The following is a 23,431-nucleotide window of genomic DNA, read 5'->3' on the forward strand; positions in this document are numbered from 1 at the left end:
TGTTTAAACAAAATGCACGAATACTGTTTAAAATGGCGTCTAAATATTAATGTAAACAAAACGAAAGTTATAGTTTTTTCCAGAGGTAAAATTAGAAATAAACCATTGTTTACGTATAATGGCAATTTAATCGAAGTAGTGTTTGATGTAATGTACTTGGGCCTTAAGATTAATTATAATAATAAATTTTCAGTCGCACAGAAGAATCTATATGATCGTGCCTCAAGGGCAATGTTTGTTCTTTTGCGTACTTGTAGACAATTGTCACTGCCTGTGGACATACAAGTTGACCTGTTCGATAAAATGATTGCTCCAATTTTACTATACGGATGTGAAGTATGGGGTTTTGGTTCCTGTGAACTTGCTATTAAACTTCAATTGCGTTTTTGAGTCACTTGAGAAAAAGTGACTCTATGTAATCGGTCAGTGTTAGTCTGTCCGGCCGGCCGTCCGTAGACACCACCTTAACGTTGGACTTTTCTCGGAAACTATCAAAGCGATCGGGCTCATATTTTGTTTAGTCGTGACCTCCAATGACCTCTACACTTTAACGATGGTTTCGTTGACCTTTGACCTTTTTCAAGGTCACAGGTCAGCGTCAAAGGAAAAATTAGACATTTTATATCTTTGACAAAGTTCATCGGATGTGATTGAAACTTTGTAGGATTATTCTTTACATCAAAGTATTTACATCTGTAGCCTTTTACGAACGTTATCAGAAAAACAAGGGAGATAACTAGCCTTTTCTGTTCGGCAACACACAACTTAACGTTGGGCTTTTCTCGGAAACTATAAAAGTGACCGGGCTCAAATTTTATGTGAACGTGACTCATTGTGTTGTGAATAGCAATTTCTTCCTGTCCATCTGATGCCTCATATAATATTCAGAACTGCGAAAGTGACTCGATCGAGCGTTTGCTCTTCTTGTTATAAAATTGTTTTCAAACTAAAAAAAATCAACTCCAAATGCTATGATATTTGGTGAACTTGGAAGATATCCACTCTGAGATGTTAATATGAAATGTAGAATGCTTTGCTTTTGGTTTTAACTGATTAGTCCTATTCATAAAAATAAATTTTCAAGTATTGTTTATTGCTTTACTTATAAATTGTATATCAACAAGATGATTGAATCTAATTATTTATGTTTTATTGAACAAACCTTAAATGAAATTGGTTTCTCTGGCCTTTGGACTGAACTAGTTCAATCACAGACACTGCCTGCTTTCACTCAAACATGAGTAAGGTGTGATTTGAAAGCGACACATAGAAAGCTGTCATCTGGGATTAATATAATATAGATTTCTCCTTATGCACCCGTCCTGAGATTTTGATCGCGGTTTCTCGAGACAAGCGGGTACGTGTTCTACCACTGTTATGCTGTTTGGAAAATATGGTTTTATCTAATTATGTCAAGCAATAGACGAAATAATTTTTATTTGTTTCTAAAACAAACGTCGAGTAAACAATTTTTCTTTTTCATACAAATAAGCAACTGGTGAAAACTCGACTAGAAATATGGGACTTACGTGAAATTCAAACTGTGGTGAACACTATGTCAGAAATACATTTTGCATTGCGAACCATCACTCATAATCGCAGAATAAAATGTGCCTTTATTTCAAAGCTCACTTGATTGAATGTCAGTTACTATATTCACACCATGACATTTTGTCAACACTTTGTCCTTACACATTTTGTCAACACTTTGTCCATACACATTTTGTCAACACTTTGTCCTTACACATTTTGTCAACACTTTGTCCTTACACATTTTGTCAACACTTTGTCCTTACACATTTTGTCAACACTTTGTCCTTACACATTTTGTCAACACTTTGTCCATACACATTTTTTCTCACCCAAGAGATAATGGATAACTGTTCACTGCAATAGGCTTTTATTTTGTGTGTATTGCCTGAATTGCTCTCTCTCTCTCTCTCTCTCTCTCTCTCTCTCTCTTTCTCTCTCTGCCCCGTCCCTACAGAGAGAGACAGAGAGACAGACAGACAGACAGACAGACAGAGAGAGACACACACACACACAGACAGAGAGAGAGAGAGAGAGAGAGAGAGAGGGAGAGACACACAGAGAGAGAAGGAGAGCGAGAGAGAGAAAGAGAGGGAGAGAGAGATAGAAGGAGAGAGAGAGAGAGAGAGAGAGAGAGAGAGAGAGATAGAAGGAGAGAGACTTTTGACTTTTGGAGAAGGGGAGAGAGAGAGAGAGGGAGAGACACACAGAGAGAGAAGGAGAGCGAGAGAGGGAAATAGAGAGAGGTAGAGAGAGATAGAAGGAGAGAGAGAGAGAGAGAGAGAGAGAGATAGAAGGAGATATAAGGAGAGAACAAGAACAGAACAAGAACAAGAACAAATCTTTAATTGTCTAAGGCCACAGCCCCTTACAATAGTGGTTAAAATAACAGCAATAGTATCTGCACAGTTATAAATTATAGTCACGCATAAAATTCAACAAATACATTAAAACCCTGATGACATGTCACTGAACCTCATTTATAAGGGTTCGTCTCTTCTGTAGCATGAAGAACACAAATCTGCTGAAGCTGTTCATCACATTTTCCTCATTATTGCCACAGAAATACACAAGTTGTTGTTGCAGCGTCTTAGAGTTCGAGATTTTCAAATACTTTGCTCGAAGGTCTTGATAGAAAGGACATAAAAATACAACATGGTGTTCATCTTCTTTATCAGCTGTACAGAGAGAACAGTTTCTTGTCGTTTGGTTTGGTGCGTACCGAAACTTGTGAGCGTTGATTTCGGATACTCCTGCGCGGAAACGAGTAAGAGCAACTCTGTACTTAATATCTTCGATTAATTCAATGTATTTCTCTTTTTCCAAGCATGTTTTGTAACAATTATTAATGTCAAAACGTTCACTGCATTCTAAAAAGGAGAACCATTCTTGACAAAAACAATCTTGTAAACGTCTTTTAAACTCTTGTAAGAAACACTTCTCATTCCCAACCGTTCCGTACATCCACACAGCAGCAAAACCATTACAACATAAAAGACTCTGCACATGTGAGACCCAATTTGTGAGGCCCTTCGATGCCAAATTACATAAAACTTTATATGCAATCTTGGAATATCTTGAATCAGGTTGCTTCAGCAGTGTAAACCAGTATTTCACACATCTGATGTACAGAGTTAATATACAGCGGATGTCTTCCCAATTCACCATACGCAATGTTGTTTGGAGTTCGAATTGTCACTTTCAGAAACTTTTTACACGCAAACAGGTGGACCCTTTCCACGGAGTCATACTTTCCATATCCCCATAGCTCTGAACCATACAAGAGCATAGGAGCGACCCGTGCGTCAAATAGTTTGAAAAACACCTTTGCCGAATGGCAGCCAAGTCTGTTCAGTAATCTAACGATTTCGATCACTCCTTTTTTCGCCATTGTTGTCTTTGTTTCTACTGCAATGTTCCAGCTCAGTTGGGTGGAAAGGGTTACACCGAGATATTTAAACGAGTTCACAATCTCAAGACGATCCATTCCGTAGAACCACTTCTCTTTCTGTGCAATGTGCCCGCCCTTTCTAAAAACCATGACCTTAGTCTTTGTCAAGTTCACGTTCAGACACAGTTTTTCTGCAGAGCAGCGCAGGACATTAAGCTGGTTTTGTAGGCCTACTACAGTGCTGGATAACAGCGCAATGTCGTCAGCAAAAAGCATTACAAACAGTTCTAACTCAGACGGAGATAAACGTATCCCATGTCTGCCTCGTTGTATGACATCCTGTGCCAGTTCGTTGATCAGAAACGAAAAAATTGTCGGTGAGGCTACACAACCTTGCTTAAGGCCTTGTATACATTCAAAGAAATCAGTGTATTCGTTTCCGCACCGCACGCATGCTTTCACATTTTCATACATGCTCTTTAACACCTTAAATATTTTGCCTTGTATGCCTAATCGAAAAAGCACTGACCAGAGCACGGGGCGCTTAATGCTATCGTAAGCCTTACAAAAATCTATGTAGGCTACATACAGTTTGGCCTTTTGTGAAAATTGTTTCTGGACGCAAGCGTAAAGGGTAAACACATGATCAATAGTTGAGTAATTCCTCCGGAAGCCAGCCTGGCTTTCATCTAAAATGTTATTATTTTCTGACCACACAGAGAGAGAGAGAGAGAGAGAGAGAGAGAGAGAGAGAGAGAGAGAGAGAGAGAGAGAGAGAGAGGGAGAGAGAAAGAGAGAGTGAGGGAGTGAGAGAGAGTGAGAGAGAGAAGGAGAGTGAGAGAGAGAAGGAGAGTGAGAGAGAGAAGGAGAGTGAGAGAAAAAGGAATTGAATTGACATTTAGTTTTCGAGGGTGACAGAAGAAGCAAAGTATACATGCTTTTTTTCCTCCGGCCCTCGCCCATTGAGGGGTAACAATTAACATAACAAGAAGAATTATAAGTTCAGTTTAACTACAGTACAAATTACATAATTAACAGTTTAAGCAAACAATAAGACATTTTAAGATGCATTTTGATTCTTTAGGTATGCTTGAAAAATTATATATAACAAAGAAATATTTGTTTGTAGAAAGAAATGTCCTTCGTGTATTATATAGAATCATGTTGTTCAATACAATCAAAGAGAACTGATATTTCGCCAGCTGCTTTATAATTTTTCTTACAAGTTTTCCAAGAGTAGCATATAATGTTCCTTGAAGGATGTTTCGTGGATTTATAATTTAATTATATTAGGAATGGAGTTCCACATAAGTGCGCCAGAATATGTCTTGAGAGACTTGACTTGTACAGGTCAATTCTTGGAGTTGGGGTAATTAATTTATTACATTTTCTACAATGATTTATTTGAGAAATTCGAGGCAATGAGTGTGGGTGCATTCCCTGACATAATTGTATACATCATCACACCTTTGTTATTGGCAAATCTTAATTTGATAGGAAGCATTTGCAATCGTTTGTAATCAGACATGGAAAAAGATGTATTTTTTAAAAAATAATTAATTTAAAAGCTCGTCGATGTAATCTGCCCAAGTGTTTCAAAGTGTGTGCACTTGCAGAGTCCCACACTGTGGAAGCAAAGTCACACACTGTGGAAGTAAAGTCCCACACTGTGGAAGTAAAGTCACACACTGTGGAAGCAAAGTCACACACTGTGGAAGTAAAGTCAATAGCTGACTAAATATGTGCCTGAAAAAACAATTTTCTCGTGCGAAGGTCTAGAAAGTGTTTAAGAGAGAGAGAGAGAGAGAGAGAGAGAGAGAGAGAGAGAGAGAGAGAAAGAGAGAGACAGACAGACAGACAGACAGATAGACACACAGACAGACAGAGACATAGAGGGACAGAGAGAGAACGAACGAACGAACGAACGAACCAACTTTATTTTTCGAGGGTAATGGAGTAGATACAGCAAAGATCTTTTTTCATCCAGCCCTCGCCCAAGAGGGAATTAACTAACCAGTGCATAATATTAAAGCAGAAGAAGAAGCAAAGCAAAAACATAAAAACATGGTTATTAAATCAGACAAAGAGGAAAAAAAATAAAATAAAAAAAATAAAAAAATTAAAATGTTCATAGCATACAAGGTCATTGGTAATGGTATACATTAAAACACACTTTGACACACACGGTCACATGCACACAGACACATACAGACATACATGCACATACAGACACACAGACACACGCGCACACACATACACACTCACACACACACACACGCACGCACGCACCCACACACACACACACACACACACACACACACACACACACACACACACACACACACACACACACACATTCACCCACTGAAGAAGTTTCCATTCTGATTCGGTTATTTTATTTGGTGCTATATGTTTGCTTCACATTGTTTTATCTTTTACATTGCTTTCGTATCCCAATTCGCTAAACACATCCATAATGCATGCATGGCTCATTCGAAAGAGGGCAACTGAACAACTGATGCCCAATAGCAATAAATACTGAACAACTGAACAATAAATAGCAATAAATGATGACAGTGCCAAGTTTTTAAGTACAAAGTGAAATTATGTGACTGGACAAAGGCACAATTACAAAATACAAAATAATAAAAAAATCGAGGCCCATTTTAAATTAAGTTCTCAGCTCATGGGGAAGCATAAGGTGACCCTAGAAACCGAAATTAGGAGACCTCCCGCCCCCAGGGCAGACTACAAAAAAAGGGGGGGGGGGGCTAATTTGTGAAAAAGTATAAACGGAATCAAAAACTGTATACATGTATTTAGTTAATACCCCAAAAATTGTATAGTATAATACAATGTCAGACCCTAAAGAAAGTTAGTTAGTCATTGCTTAGGCAAAACAAAGCAAAATAGTCTGTTTACGGTATCCCGACCAACCCTATGTTTCCCCTGCCAACCCTTGACTTTTTTTTGGCATTTGGAGAAAAAGAAAAAGAAAAAATCAATTTTGTTCCTGTTTTTTTTGCAAAATAATTTAAAAAGATGGTTATAAAAAAAAAATGAAGAAAAGCCGACCTACCGACCCTCTTTTTGTGTGCCTATGTTACTGTAAACAGACTAAAAGGTACATCACAAACATCACACCAGGGATGCTACTCCCCCCTTAAAAATAGCCATGAGTCATAGGTGTGACGTTTGAATCTTTTAGCTAAATAAAACCATAGGCAATTGATCGGAAATATCAGGAAAAATCTTAACAAGTTTATTATTTGTTTGCTTGGACCAATCCTCTTGCCGAAGAGTTTTACAGTAAAAATTGATTTTACGTCAAAAATATCACAGGAATATCGAATGTTGAGGTAAGGCTGGGATAGCCAAGTTCAAGAATAACGGAAGGTGATTGTTGAATCTTTTTGAAAATGTATAAAAATATAGATGGTAGACAATTCAAAATTAAACAAGAGGCGAAGCCTTCAAGGCTCACGTAAGAAATCGACAAACAGTAACACAAACTCAATCACTCCGTCACACATACACACACACACACACACACACACACACACACACACACACACACACACACACACACACACACACACACACACACACACACACACAGTAAGCATAGGTGGCACTGACGGTGTCACTGTGGAAGAAAGCGAGACACTAGATCTAGATCTGTCTGTCTGCATGTAGCCTACTTACAGGTCGACACGACTGCCAACTAGTCTCGGCCCGCTCAAAATAACAATGACCGAGACATTCCTTCGCGTGACGTCTAACCCTCTTACGCCATAATGTGACGTCTTCAAATGACGAAATGTTAAAGTTTCTACCACAGACATACACACGCACGCACGCACATACGCACGCAAGCACGCACGCACGCACAGACAGACAAAAGTTAGCATCGCATTGGCTACACTTCGTGAGCCAAAAAAGGACTCTCGGAGCATGGACTTAATGAGTCAAAAATTAAAGAAGGCTCTATGAGCAGAAGTACATGTTTTGTCTATTGTCTTTTTTTATTTTGAATTCCCTACCATCTATATTTTGATACAATTTTGGACCCTCTTTGTACGGAGAGAGTTGGCAATTGTCAATCACATTCTCTCATCTCATTGACTCTCCTTCGGCTCCTTGGTAACATGCGTTCCCGTCTCTGCCAGGATTGGACACAGCAGCAGATAACCGGTAAATATGTAACAGGCATAAATGGCAAAATAGCTCGCCTCGCCTGATAATATATGAGACAACTGTTCTATTTCAAAGTCTTTCTTGGGAGGCTTGGCTAATTTACTCGCTCGTTTTACACGGGGTTCCATCGTTTTCTTTTCTAATCGGAAAACCTTGCTCCTCAGTTTGTTGACCTTCTGCCGAAGTTCCGCTTCACGAGGGGATGGGGAGGATGACGACTTTGATGCTTTACATCCTATGTCCTCCAGGATCGCCTGAATGTCATCTAAAAAAGAAAACACACACACAAAACACACATAAAATAACATAACCATAACAAGTTACAACCTGGAAGAAATTAAAACACGTGTAATTAAATCACAAAATGAAAATAAACAATAGCGTAGGAAGGCAGGCCAGAAATGAAGTGTATTAGCAACTATGGATACGATGTGGAACAATGATGGAATTGACCTTGTTTGGTACTGAATGGGTGAGGCCATTAGAACTGTACCCACGGAATACGCGCTATATAAGCTTCATATTGATTGATTGATTGATTGATTGATTAGGACAACAGTACCAGGTAAACTCCTCACACACCATGCCTCTTTCTTTCTTTCTTTATTTGGTGTTTAACGTCGTTTTCAACCACGAAGCTTATATCGCGACGGGGAAAGGGGGTGGGGGGGGGGGGGTGGGAATAGAGCCACTTAATTGTTTCTTGTTACACCATGCCTCTAACAGGATATGTTTCCCATCTTTACGTGTGGGAACTACAGGTACAATTTCATCCACCCATGCATCCGCCCCATACAGCTTCTTCTTCTTCTTCTTCTGCGTTCGTGGGCTGAAACTCCCACGTGCACTCATTTTTTTTGCACAAGTGGAATTTTACGTGTATGACCGTTTTTACCCCGCCATTTAGGCAGCCATACGCCGCTTTCGGAGGACGCATGCGGGGTATTTTTGTGTTTCTAAAACACACCGAACTCTGACATGGATTACAGGATCTTTTTCGTGCGTACTTGGTCTTGTGCTTGCGTGTACACATGAAGGGGGATAAGTCACTAGCAGGTCTGCACATAAGTTGACCTGGGAGATCGGAAACATCTCCACACTTAACCCACCAGGCGGCCGCGACCGGGATTCGAACCCTCGACCTTCCGAGTTAATAGACCGACGTCTTACCACCCCGCCACAGCGCCCGTCACCCTATACAGCAATTATCAACTATGTAATGGATGGGTTTGAACATTTTTTGATGTCAGGGTGTTCTTCATGGTTAAAAATCTCTTACCTGGTTGAACAATTTGTGCATCAGGCGACAGGTCGGTGCTGGCTTCATTTGTAGCTACCCTTTGCGATGGTGGCTTCCTCCCACTAGCAACCTGCAAATGCACAGCTCTTTAACTGACAAACTCACAACCAACATCCAGTCACAATGAAACAATTCTCCCAATTTCATGGCATTGGTCTTAGGCCACACAAAAAAGTGTATGTTTCTGGTAAGGCATAACAAAAAATAATCTGTTTACGGTATCCGGACCTACCCTTTTTTTTCCCACCGGCCCAAGACTTTTTGGGGGCATTAAAAAATAAAATTAAAATATTCAGATGGCTAAAATACAAAAATAAAAAGCCGACCTACCGACGCTATTTTTTGGGGGCCTATGTTACCTTAAACAGACTTTTTTTGTGGCCTAACATGACTAAAGCAAAGGTGGAGATTTTTTTTCTAAACTTTTTTTTTTTTAAACCATCTTTTTTTTAACTTATTTTGTTGAAAAACAGGAAAACAATTGATTTTCGAATACCCCTTTTATTTTTGAAAATGCAAAATAAAAGTCTAGGGTCGTCGGGAAAACATAGGTAGGGTCAGGTGACCAGAAACATACAACTTTTTTGTTGTTGACGCCGACCCTATACTTTTTTTGCCATTTGGGGCTGTTTTTTGGCAAAATAAGTTCATCATATCATCATAATCAAGACGTCGATCCAAAATAAGTAACTTGTTTTTGTTGGCCTTATAATTTTTTTGGCGCTAAATGCAAACAGGCATTATTTGATGGGAACAATGCTGTTGTTTTCAATTCTTACATCAGCCTCAAACTTGTCATTACTCAACCTGCATTTAATAGTGTGCTTCTTTGGTTTGCAAAAACCTAAAACCAATAAATAAATAACCTTCGGTGGTGGATTGGGCACTGCAAACAATGTCGGGACAGCATTCCACACAAGTGATCCTCTCTGCAGGATTGTTTTACTGGTTGGCCTCAAAGTGATCAGTACAAAGCTTGAGACCTTGAACATCAGCTGGCTGCAGCTTTTCAAAGTCCTCTCGCCTTGTGAATTGCATCCATATTCTGCACCTAGTTTGACAATAAAAACAACAATGTTATTGTTAAACTAAGCAAAAAGGAAAGACAAAAAAGTCTAAATCTAACGCTCTGCCTGAACGCAAAACGGATGAGTGATGTACCTTTGTACTGTAGTTTTCCCGTAAGCAAGGTTTGATAAAGGATTCGGCAAATATGCCCACGGGTAGTTTGTCATCAAGTGTAAACTGTTGTTTTGTACTGACTGCTGACTCACACTCACAGTCGTAAGTACTCGCTGACGCTGTAGTCTACTGAGTGAGTTGACTCGAGCCATTGCATTCTCATTCTGAAGAAGGTAAACCTGATGAAATAATCACTGCACAACCCACCTTTTTTCTTCTTTAGGGAACTTGTGGAAAGTTTTCCCGAAGCAGCTCTGTTTGTAACGGGCGTTCTTGCAACAAAAAGCCGAGCACAATTTACCACTGGTACCTCGCACGCGATCCGCCATTTTGTTTTCGCCGCCAGCATGTGACTAGGGACGATAACCCACAAACACCTTTTCGCATTTTCTTCGCAAGTTCCACGTCTTCCTTATGTACAGTGTTTGAGGCATACAAACACTTCGAAGACGGTTTCAATGAACAGCCGATTTATTTCGTACTTCTCACATGCATGGCCGTGATACAAGGGAGAGCAACCCCCACGGTTCAAGGGCAGTAACTCTATTAATACACTACACTGGTCCAGAAACAAAGATGCACAAAGCAATTGAAAACTGTGCCTTTCGTAGGTATTAATTGTCTTAATCTCCATTTATTTTTTCTTGAACAATAATGTTTGCAGTACACATTGAACTAATTCCTGGTACATTTCTGTTTGCAAATTTGAGTGCAGGTGTGTGTGTGTGTTTTCAGTGACAGGCAGCATACCGTCATCGCACAACACTGTCACGTGTCTCAGATTCTTATCACCCGTCTTCAGCTCGTCAGCAGCTTGCTCACAACTAGCAACAACAACTTGATGTGTTTCTTTGTTATGTTGTTCTTGTGATTTGTCCAGCTTTTCGTATTTGGAGGTGACCGCGTGTAAGATTTCCGAGAGATCTGTGTTGTGTTTTCCGATAGCAAACATAGCAATCCGTAAACTTGACGCTGCGAACTTTTTAGACGTAATTAAACACAGTCAGATTCTCTTAGACATCAACATATAAAAATGATCTTCCATGCTTATAATTATCTATATCTATAAATATATAGAGATAGGTGACAGTGTATTTTTCGCGTGGCTATAAATTGATTCGACGGGATTGAGAATTTTAGAGCTTATTTCTTGTCCCTATATTATCTGTTGTGGCTTCTCAAATGCCAGAACATACAGACAGATGATGATAAAATCGTTTATTTAACGTCACTCTGTAAAAACATTGGCGACATTTGTCTTAGATTAAGAACACACACAGGCACGCACACAAACTTTCCCTTTATGTACAGTGGTTCACTACCCTTCCGCCCCCCGCACACTCTCGCTCATCTAATTAAAAATGGTGTTAAGAGATACTTGGATATAAAATGGTATTTTTAAAAGTTCTGATAAAAAAATATATAGTAGCTGTATGAGAAGCAATGGCGTCAGCCGCAGCAATGTCTCTTCATATCCAGGGACCAAGTTCGTGCGTGTGCACAAGTCCAGCGATAAGTTTGGGACCTTGCCACCCAAGGTCTTTATTAAAACTTAAAAGACTCCAAGTTTAACATTGGCGAACGACAAGAAGAAGAAACTTAAAAGATAGCTTAATTTTTCCTTTGAGGTATTTGGCAGGATATTTCTATTTGAGTTTATAAACTGAGTCAGGGGTTGAAAGTGGCATGAGTTCAAATCACACTCCAAAGTCAAATGAGCAATGGTGAGGTCGGATTGACAGGTGCATTTAAGCTCCAGAAATTGGTAGTTCCCAGCTTCTGCCCTTAGGCGGTTAATCCTTTTTATTACACGTGGGCATGCATTATAGGTGTTCATCTGTTTTGATGGGGCTTCCCGAATGAGCCAGCCAGAGCTTATAGCCGTGTGCATATATTTGTTCCTCCATTCTCTCCAGAGAAGAGAGTCTATAAGGCTACTGATCTCAGAAGCAGACACTGGCAGGTCTACCTCGGAGGCGCCCATGCCTTGGGCAGCTTCTTTAGCGGCTTTGTCTGCTTTCTCGTTGCCAGGCACGTTCACGTGTGCTGGACACCAGACCAGGTTAATCTCGCTTCCTTTTTTACATTTAGTCAAGTTATGACTAAATGTTTTAACATCGAGGGGGAAATCGAGACGAGGGCCGTGGTGTATGTGTGTGTGTATGTGTGTGTGTGTGTGTGTGTGTGTGTGTGTGTGTGTGTGTGTGTGTGTGTGTGTGCGTGCGTGTAGAGCGATTCAGACCAAACTACTGGACCGATCTTTATGAAATTTGACATGAAAGTTTCTGGGTATGATATCCCCGAAAAAAAATTTTCATTTTTTTGATAAATGTCTTTGATGACGTCATATCCGGCTTTTCGTGAAAGTTGAGGCGGCACTGTCACGCCCTCATTTTTCAACCAACTTGGTTGAAATTTTGGTCAAGTATTGTTCGACAAAGCCCAGACTTCGGCATTGCATTTCAGCGTGGTGGCTTAAAAATTAATTAATGACTTTGGTCATTAAAAATCTGAAAATTGTAAAAAAAATATTTCTTTTATAAAACGATCCAAATTTACGTTCATCTTATTTTCCATCATTTGCTGATTCCAAAAACATATAAATATGTTATATTTGGATTAAAAACAAGCTCTGAAAATTAAATATATAAAAATTATTATCAAAATTAAATTGTCGAAATCAATTTAAAAACACTTGCATCTTATTCCTTGTCGGTTCCTTATTCCAAAAACATATAGATATGATATGTTTGGATTGAAAACACGCTCAGAAAGTTAAAACGAAGAGAGGTACAGAAAAGCGTGCTATCGTTCTCAGCGCAACTACTACCCCGCTCTTCTTGTCAATTTCACTGCCTTTGCCGTGAGCGGTGGACTGACGATGTTACGAGTATACGGTCTTGCTGCGTTGCATTGCGTTTAGTTTCATTCTGTGAGTTCGACAGCTACTTGACTAAATGTTGTATTTTCGCCTTACGCGACTTGTTTATAATTTTATTTGCCAGCTCCTTTATGGCAATGACAAGATCATGTCTTTTTGATCTTTTGTTAGATCGTAATGCTTCAATGGCTGCTTTGGAGTCAGAGAATATAGCTATCTTTTGAGGAGGAGTGTTCTTGAGATTGAACTGAACAAGCGACATGCAGATGGCAAGGAGCTCAGCTGAGAAGATCGAGTTTCTGTTGCACAGTTTAAATTTCCCAGTCAGGTCATCGCTGGGGATTGCAAAAGCTGCCCCAGCCTTCTTGTCATCCAACACTGACCCGTCTGTGTAAACATGAACATGGCCTTTGTATACAGTATCAATGTGCTCAAGGGCTTGTATCCTGAGTAATAACTGATCATCCTTTGTAGCTGTGCAATATTCTGTGTCAAAATTCATTTCTTTCATTGTCCATGAGGGATCACGAGATATGGGGTTTTGGGCCACATCATTTGGGTCGACACTGATTTCACTAAAGAGTGAAGCATTGAATTGAGCCAGTGAGGAGAAAGTAGTGCCAAAGTGGGCCTTTTTGTTTTGGACATGATTGTAATGCGGTTGTAGCTCCTCTTTTGTTGAGTTTTGCACTGTGTTGGCTCGAACATTGTAATCTGCGCAGCACTTACGCCGCCACATGTCAAGAGGGAGGAATCCTGCTTGGTGGTATACAATGGCCTGCTTTGAATGCCTTGGGTGTCCGAGGGCAAGCCGAAGGGCACGACATTCCGCTGACTGTAGCTTATCAAGCCATTTTCGAGCCGACGATGTCCATATGATAGTCTTGATCTTATAAGAGCTCTGGTGATGTTTGTTAGAATAACTGGGCACTTTGCCCATGGTTGGGCAGCCAGTATTTTAAGAAGGTTGATGGTCTTATTTGCTTTGCTTAAAAGATACTTTAAGTGAGCAGTCCATAGTCCATTTGAGGTGAAAAGTACGCCCAGATATTTCACCTGCTGACTGGGTGAGACAACAGATTTATCTGGTGAGAACTGTATCTTTTCTCGATTTTCCAGTTTTCGGTTTGTAAAGACAACGAATACAGTTTTCTCGGCAGAGAGAGTGAAGCCATTCTCCCGCATATAGTTCGCAATGTTATCTATAGCTGTTTGCCACTCTTTAGAGAATTTGTGTTCTGTTTTATAGGTTTTGTTTTGATACTCTTTGCATAGAGCAATATCATCCGCATAAAGCGTCAGTTCGGCTCCATGTGTTTTAATTGTAGATATGTCATGCAGCATAATGCTAAAAAGCAGTGGTGCTATTACTGAGCCCTGTGGCACTCCCATGTCAACTTTGCGAGTGGATGATTTGGCACCTTTATAGTCAGTTTGAAAGGATCTGTTCAGTAGAAAGCTTTTTATGTATTGAAACATATTACCACTGATGCCTAATTGCTTCAATTTGAACAACAATCGTTGGTGCCATACTGTATCGTAGGCTTTTTTATGTCAAAAAAGACAGCAAAGAGAGACTTCTTGCGTGAGAGAGCTTTCTTAATTTTGGAGGACAGTTTTACAATGTGATCCGAGACACCCCTGCCTCGACGGAAACCGGCTTGACACAGGGGTATTACCTTTTTTCTTTCCATTTCATCTTCTAGTCTGGATTTTAGTATTCTTTCATAGATTTTGCTCAGATGGGAGGTCAGAGATATAGGGCGCCAGTTGGAAGGGTCAGCTCTTGGTTTTCCAGGCTTTAAAATGGGGATCACAACAGCCTCTTTCCAAGCTGTGGGAATCAGGCCAGACTTCCAGCATGTTGAATAAAAATCCAGTAAAAGATTTAATCCTTGGTTTGGTAAATGTTGTATGACCTGATAGTTTATTGGATCAGAACCACAGGCGGATCGGACTTTTGTCACCGATGCTATAGCCGTTTTCAGTTCTTGAATGGATAAGGGAGCATTAATTTTTAAGGAAGAAACGGGAGAGCACGTGTTGAAATATCTCATCGATGATATTGTGTCCGGGGTGTAGCTGAATGCGGTGTCCAAATTTGAAAAAGATCCACCGAGAACTTTGGCTTTGGTGTTTCGGTATGGAGGCCCGGGTAGCTCAGGTGGAACCAAAATCGGTTCAGCGCTGCTGAGAGCACGTGTTGAAAATTCTCATCGACCAGATTGTGTCCGGGGTCTCTCTGAATAAGCCCACCAAATTTGAAGCAGGTCCATCGAGAACTTTGGCCGTGCATCGCGCACAGACAGACACACAGACACACAGACACACACACAGACACTAGTCGTATATATATGTTACAGTAAATTCTCCAAACTAGGAAATTTGCGAAATCCCTGAACATTTCAGTGAATTTGTGAATTTCCTGTTTCACTCAGGGATTTCACAAATTTCCTAAAATTTCTAGGAAATTTGCGAATTTCCTGAAATGAGCATGCCATTTTTTCACAAATTTACTGAACAGTGAAAAACGTTTCAGTAAATTTGTGAAATTCTTTAAAAAAAAAAAAAAAGAGTCCGTTTTCTTTATTTTCCATTTGTGATTTTGATAGATTTGCTGTTAGAAGAAAAAAAGAAAAAAAAAGTTGATTTGAGCATGATTTGAACCGAACATCTTCAATTTTTGGGTCCGACACACTACCAACCCGCCACGCCAGCCATATGAATGGAAAGTGAAAAGAAATCATAAGAAGTTTGTGGTGTTGGGATCACGAAAACTCATGTAAAAACAGCTCACACCTGAACTACCAAGTCTGACAGACCATAAGCCTTTGCAGTTCAGTCCGCGTTTGGTTCATTTTGCTGATAGGCAGCCCAAGATGGCAGGCAATGCAGATGTTGAACTGAAGTTCATCACAGAACTGTTCAGACAACGTGAGGAAAATAAAACTGTGGTCATGTTGAAAAGCTCATTAAGAAGAGGAGTTGTTCTGAAAAACAAACCTGACTACTATGTCACCATCGAGGAAACTTTCGACGTCATCTAGCGCGCTCATAACCGAAGAAGATGTCTCTCTTGACAAGGCTGTGTCGTTGCGGTCAGCCGTGATAGAACAAGTCAGCATCAGGCGGGCAAGGTTTTGTGAAATGCAGCTGTGCAGGGTCGACAAAATGTAAAACAAATCGATGCAAGTGCTACAAAGCACAAGTAATGTGCAACTCAAGATGTCACAGCAGCCAATCCTGCACCAATAAATAAGACGCACCATGAAGAATTTTTTAAGCGTCTTTGCATTGCCATATGTCCTGGTTTAAACACGGTTTTATTCAATTAAACATGAGACAATAAGAAAACGAGAAATAATAGGGACACGAACTCAAGCGAATGCTTATTATTACATGCCATATGTCTGTGCTGTACGTGCCCTGTGTGTTTTGTTGTTATTCTGTCATAATGGTATGTTAATATTTTCAAGCAAAAATGACAGTACAAGAGACATACAGAGAAAAGCAGAGAGAGAGATGAGTGTCATAATGTACCTTGTAATGTACTCCTTTAGATTTTAAGTTAAAAATTCTATGAAACATGACAGTATAGTAGAGACATGTGAGTGTCACAATGTACCTTTTAATGTACTTGTTCAGATTTTTTGTCAAACATTTTAGGAAACATGACAGTATAAGAGAGAGAGAGAGAGAAGAGAGAGAGAGAGAAATATGAGTGTTTAACTTGCATTAATATAAGGAAACCAGAATCATTAAATGGTTCACAAGCAACCAACAAAGCACTTGTTTCCCTTCAAATGTGTTTCAGTAAATTTGCGAATTTCCTGCCCCTTGAAATCAGGAAATTCGCAAATTTCCTAGAATGTTTAGGAAATTATTTTGTGAAATCCCTGAGTAAAACAGGAAATTCACAAATTTCCTGAAATTTTCAGGGATTTCGCAAATTTCCTGGTTTTGAGAATTTACTGTAACATATATATAGATAGAGAGAGAGAGAGAGCGAGAGGTAGGGAGGGAGAGAGAGAGAGAGTGATGGCGGGAGAGAGCGAAAGGGAAGGAGTGATAGAGAAAATGATGGAGGGAGGGAAATAGAGAGAGGGAATTGAATTCAATTGAAATTTATTTTACGAGGGTGACAGAATAAGCAATGTATACATGCTTGTTTTCATCCGGCCCTCGCCCATTGAGGGGTAACAAACAAGAAGAAATAAAAGATAAGTTTAACTATAGTACAAATGACATATTTACCATAATTAACATGTCAAGCAACCAATAAGACATTTTAAGATGCATTAGGATTCTTTAGCAATGCTTGAAAATTATATATAACAGAGAAATATGTGTTTGTAAAAAATCCTTCATGAATTATATATAATCATGTTTTTTCAATATAATCAGAGAGTACAGTTATATTTTGCCAGTTGCTTGATAATATTTCTTATAAGTTTTGTAAAAGAAACAGCATGTAATATTCCTTGAATGATGTTTCATGAATTCGTAATTTAATTATATTTGGAATGGCGTTCCACATAATTGCTCCAGAATATGATAAACTCGACTTGTACAGGTCAATTCTTGGAGTTGGGGTAATTAATTTGTTACATTTTCTATAATGATTTATTATGAAATTAGAGGCAATGAGTGTAGGTGCATTCCCTGACATAATTCTATACATCATCACACCTTTGTTATATGCAAATCTATCTTTGATAGGAAGAATTTGCAATCGTTTATAATCAGTCACGGAAAGAGATGTATTTTTTAAAATAATTAATTAACAGCTCGTCTATGTAAACTGCCCAAGTGTTTCAAAGTATTTGCACTTGCAGAGTCCCACTCTGTGGAAGCATAGTCAATAGCTGACTGAATATGTGCCTGAAAAAACAGTTTTCTTGTGCGAAGGTCTAGAAAGTGTTTGATTTTTGATAACTGAAATATTTTTTTGGATGTGTTTTTACAAAGTGTATCTACATGTTTTGACCAAGAGAGGTTATTGTCAATAGTTATTCCCAAGACTTTATGGAGGTAGAGGGAGAGAGATCGCGAGAGAGGTAGCCCTGGAGGGATATAAAGAGATGGAGGGAGGGAAAGAGAGAGAGAGAGAGAGAGAGAGAGAGAGAGAGAGAGAGAGAGAGAGAGAGAGAGAGGGAGAGAGAGGGAGAGAGAGAGGGAGGGAGACAAGGATAGTCAGGAGAATCATATAGAGAAGAAAAATGTTTGAAATAAAACGTCATAAGGTGACGTCGTAATTTCTCTCCATATCGAATGACGTCATTTGTTTGTTCAAAACTTAAATGACGTAATGTGTGTGTTCTAAACTTTAAATTGCGTCTTTTTTGTATGAGTCCTCTGACAAGAATTTTGAAACTATCATTATGTGAAAATTAGGAACCCCTTGGACTTACTTTGTTTTGCCAAAATATTCATGCACACTTAAAAAGTTGTTGTTGGTTGTGGACTTACTTGTTCATATCTGCTTATTTAAGTACTCTAAAAAGGAGAAATTAACACAAAAGATGTGCATTGATTTCTTTTTTTTATGAACGAAAAATATCATTTTTGAAAAAAAAATTACCTATTTGGTTTTGTCAGCACACGGCAGAGTTACCAACTCTGTTGTTTGATGGCATCTGACTTGCGCAAAATTTAAAAAGAAAACGGAATCAGGGAATCTTTCTTGCGGGGAAGTTCCGCGGCAATAGCAGGTTGCAGCAATAGCGGGTTGCGGCAATAACGGGCCGCGGCAACAACGGGCCGCGGCAATAACGGGCCGCGGCAACAACGGGCCGCGGCAATAGCGAGTTGTAACCGGCCAGTAAAGCACCTGCTGTTCATATGTAGCAGGCAATAATGCCAATGGCATTATAGATTCTCTATCCCTCTAATTAAAAGAATAACATTTAATGCAGAACATAGAATCAAACACGAAGGTACCGGAAGGTTCCAGAATCAAAGGGAGGTTGCTCAATTATCTGGAACTTTCTCCAGAAGGGGAGGTAACTTATTCCATAAAAAAACCAATGCTTGCAGGAATTGAATTGATGGTGACAGTCTGAGTGGGACCATATGTCTTCAAATGATTATTATAACATAAAGTATTTTAAATGTCCTAACGTTTTCAATCCATATATTTGCAAAGGATGTAAGTCCTTTCCGCAAAAAGTTTGATTTAAAGTTTATATTTTTCTTTCATTTGTGGTTCTTTGATATCCTGCATCCCCGGGCGAGGACGGGCCCTGACTGCTAGTATGTATACATTATATTCACTGCTTTTAACAACCAGCTAACCAGGAAATGATGAGGGGGAATGGGGGGGGGGGGGGTATTGTTCCTTGGCTATTCAACCTCTGGTCCTATTGCTGCAATGCATACGTCGTTACCGGTGTTGGCGTCGATCACTGTCACATTAAACCAAATTTATGCAACACAGTGAGAAGCCAATGGAGTGAACACTATTGATCAATTACGACGGCGCCAGACGGAATCAATAATGTCCCAAAGACCCGACAATGGGTCCCTTCATGATAATATTATCTGCATGACTTTACACGCTTCGTTTTTTTCAGCATGCACAGTAGGGCTGATTGCAGTTATACATAACAAAATCGTTAACTCCTGTTAGAAAAACGTCACCACTGCCTTTCATTGAGAAATGACCAGCCAGCGTACTTTGATTGAATTAGCCCACCATCCTGGTTTCTCAGAATCACAAGGGAGCCAGGCAACACGTCAAGAGCTTTACAGGAAATCGACAGTCGACCAGGCTTGCACGCTTCCGTGAATATTTGTTTGGTGGTGAAAATGGGTCGTCTCTATGGTTCCCTCATAACAATCGTTGCTGGCTATGGACAACGTTTGTGAGGTCGGATGTTAAACCATGTGTACCACGAAGGAATAGAAAACAAGTCGCGTAAGGCGAAAATACAATATTTAGTCAAGTAGCTGTCGAACTCACAGAATGAAACTGAAAACAATGCCATTTTTCAGCAAGACCGTATACTCGTAGCATCGTCAGTCCACCGCTCAAGGCAAAGGCAGTGAAATTGACAAGAAGAGCGGGGTAGTAGTTGCGCTAAGAAGGATAGCACGCTTTTCTGTACCTCTCTTTGTTTTAACTTTCTGAGCGTGTTTTTAATCCAAACATATCATTTCTATATGTTTTTGGAATCAGGAACCGACAAGGAATAAGATGAAAGTGTTTTTAAATTGATTTGGACAATTTAATTTTGATAATAATTTTTATATATTTAATTTTCAGAGCTTGTTTTTAATCCGAATATAACATATTTATATGTTTTTGGAATCAGCAAATGATGGAAAATAAGATAAACGTAAATTTGGATCGTTTTATAATTTTTTTTTTTTTTTACAATTTTCAGATTTTTAATGACCAAAGTCATCAATTAATTTTTAAGCCACCAAGCTGAAATGCAATACCGAAGTCCGGGCTTTGTTTGAAGATTACTTGACCAAAATTTCAACCAATTTGGTTGAAAAATGAGGGCGTGACAGTGCCGCCTCAACTTTCACGAAAAGCCGGATATGACGTCATCAAAGACATTTATCAAAAAAATGAAAAAAACGTTCGGGGATTTCATACCCAGGAACTCTCATGTCAAATTTCATAAAGATCGGTCCAGTAGTTTAGTCTGAATCGCTCTACACACACGCACACACACACGCACACACACACACACACACACGCACATGCACCACGACCCTCGTTTCGATTCCCCCTCGATGTTAAAATATTTAGTCAAAACTTGACTAAATATAAAAAACCATAATGTATCATTGACATGTTTGGTTACACAAATGATATTCACGTTCCTGTCGCTGCGGTATAGGATGTTCACGTTCGGGCGAGGGGGCAGGTAGACATGTCGTCAGTCGTCTGTCGTCTGCTGCATCTGTCTTTCTTTATTTGGTGTTTAACGTCGTTTTCAACCACGAAGGTTATATCGCGACGGGTCTGCTGCATTCCCTCCTTGTTAATTACAAACTCATTACACTATAATACATAATGCAACCTAACACACACCGACACACACACACACACACACACACACACACACACACACACACACACACCGGCATACGCACGCAAGCACGCACGCACCCACACGTACACACACACACACACACACACACACACACACACACACACAAACGCGCGCGCTGATCTAATCTAACATATACGCCGGAGATGTGCACCTGGGTTTCAGTTTCTCGATTCATTGTTACCTTTCTCAGGTAATGAACCTCCACATTATTGAAAACAGCCTATATTGTGCGAGACCAGTACAGCACATGCTGTTCATATGTAGCAAGCACATAATGCCGAAGACATTGGAGATTCTCTATCCCTCTTATCAAAAGAATAGCATTTAATGCAAAGCATAACATCAAACACGAAGGTACTGGAAGGTTCCAAAATCAAAGGGAGGTTGCTCAATTATCTGGAATTTTCTCCACAAAGGGAGGTAACTTATGCCATGAAAAAACAATGCTTGCAGGAATTGAATTAATGGTGACAGTCTAAGTGGGGAGCAATGTCTTCAAATGCTTATTATAACATAACGTATTTTAAATGTCCTAACGTTTTCAATCCACACATTTGCAAAGGAGGGAAGTCCTTTCCGCAAAAAGTTTGATTTAAAGTTTTGTTTTCATATTTTTCTTTCATTTGTGGTTCTTTGATATCCCGCATCCCCGGGCGAAGCCGGGCTCTGACTGCTAGTATGTATAATTTAAATTCACTGTTTTTAACAACCAGCTAACCAGAAAATGATGAGGGGGAATGGGGGTTGGGGGGGGGGGGGGTATTGTTCCTTGGCTATTCAACCTCTGGTCTCATTGCTGCAATGCATACGTCGTCACCGGTGTTGGCGTCGATCACTGTCACATTAAACCAAATGTATGCAACAAATTGAAAAGCCAATGGCGTGAACACTATTGAGCGATTACGACGGCACCAGACGAAATCAATATTGTCCCAAAGACCCGACAATGGGTCCCTTCATCATGATAGTTTTCTGCATGACTTTACACGCCCTGTCTTTTTCAGCAAGCACATTAGGGCTTATTGCAGTAATAAATAAAAAAATCGTTAACTCGTGGTAGAAAAACGTCACCACTGCCTTTCATTTATAAATAACCAATCAACATGCTTTGAATTGAATTAGCCCACCATCCTGGTTTCTCACAATCACGAATGAGTCGTCATTTGCATTCAACGCCCAGACCGTATTGCCGACAATTAACGAGCGGTGCATGAGGTCGATAGCTTTGGATCACAGAGCTGACTCCTAGGCAACACGTCAATAGCTTACCAGGAAGTCGACAGAACAGTGTTTTCTTTTGTTACCTACTGCAGGTGAGGGAGGGGCTTCCGATAGGTGGCAGGGGCGCACAGGTTGGCCAGGCAGGGAGAGGAAAGGGGCGAAGCATAATTATGGTGGGGTTATTTTGAGTCTTTATTTAAGCGTATATTGGCTGTGTAAGGAGGTGGGGGGGGGGGGGCGGAACCCCCGCGCAGAGCCAGTCCTGATGTTCCGTGACATGACTATTCAAAGCAGCCATTCACCGAGGCAACTATTGTGCTGCATGTCAATTGACGCATGCCGCGAGTTTGATGAGTAGAAGTGGGGTAGATTTCTCCTGGGCCCTTTCTACATCGACAACGTAAAAGACCAATTGTGACTTTTATTTATTGCTTGTTGTGTGTGTTTGTGTATGTGTGTGCGTACGTGCGTGCATGCGTGCGTGTATATATAATTGAGGTCGCCTCGGATATTGCAACCAAGCCTAATTTATCGACCAGGCTTGCACGCTTCAGTGAATGTTTTTTTGGGAAAATGGGTCGTCTCTATGGTTCCCGCTCAACAATCCTTGCCTGCTGTTGACAACGTTTGTGAGGCTGGATGTTACACCATGTGTACCACGAAGGAACAGAAAAAACATAATGTATCATTGACGTGTTTTGCTACACAAATGTTATTCACGTTCCTGTCGCTGCGGTATAGGATGTTCAAGTTCGGGGGAGGGGGCAGGTAGACATGCCGTTTGCCGTATGCTGCTTTTACTATTTGTTAATAACTATCTCATTAAACTATAATACATATTACGATCGAGCACACACCGACACACACACACACACACACACACACACACACACACATGCACACACACACGCACACACACACACACACACACACGCACACACACACATACACGCACACACACACATACACACACCCACACACACTGTAACACACACCGACACACGCACGCACGCACTCACGCACACACACACACACACACATGCACACATACACACACACACATACACGCACACACACACAAATACACGCACACACACCCACACACACTGTAACACACACCGACACACGCACGCACGCACTCACGCACGCAAGCACACACA

At 40.1% G+C, this 23,431-nt stretch overlaps 1 protein-coding gene and 1 long non-coding RNA gene across 2 annotated transcripts in view; both read right to left on the reverse strand.

The window, feature by feature from the left end:
* Positions 1–23,431, reverse strand: part of LOC138957956 (carbohydrate sulfotransferase 8-like) — a 129,603-nt gene that overhangs the window by 87,602 nt on the left and 18,570 nt on the right. The window lies entirely within an intron of this gene.
* LOC138957957 (uncharacterized) lies at positions 7,355–12,023 on the reverse strand. The gene is made up of 3 exons (XR_011453242.1): positions 9,785–12,023; positions 8,898–8,988; positions 7,355–7,883 (listed from the first exon to the last, which is right to left on the reverse strand). It is a non-coding gene; the product is annotated as an uncharacterized lncRNA (long non-coding RNA).

The sequence above is a fragment of the Littorina saxatilis genome, unplaced genomic scaffold (assembly GCF_037325665.1).
Source record: "Littorina saxatilis isolate snail1 unplaced genomic scaffold, US_GU_Lsax_2.0 scaffold_150, whole genome shotgun sequence".
Lineage (NCBI taxonomy): Eukaryota > Metazoa > Mollusca > Gastropoda > Littorinimorpha > Littorinidae > Littorina > Littorina saxatilis.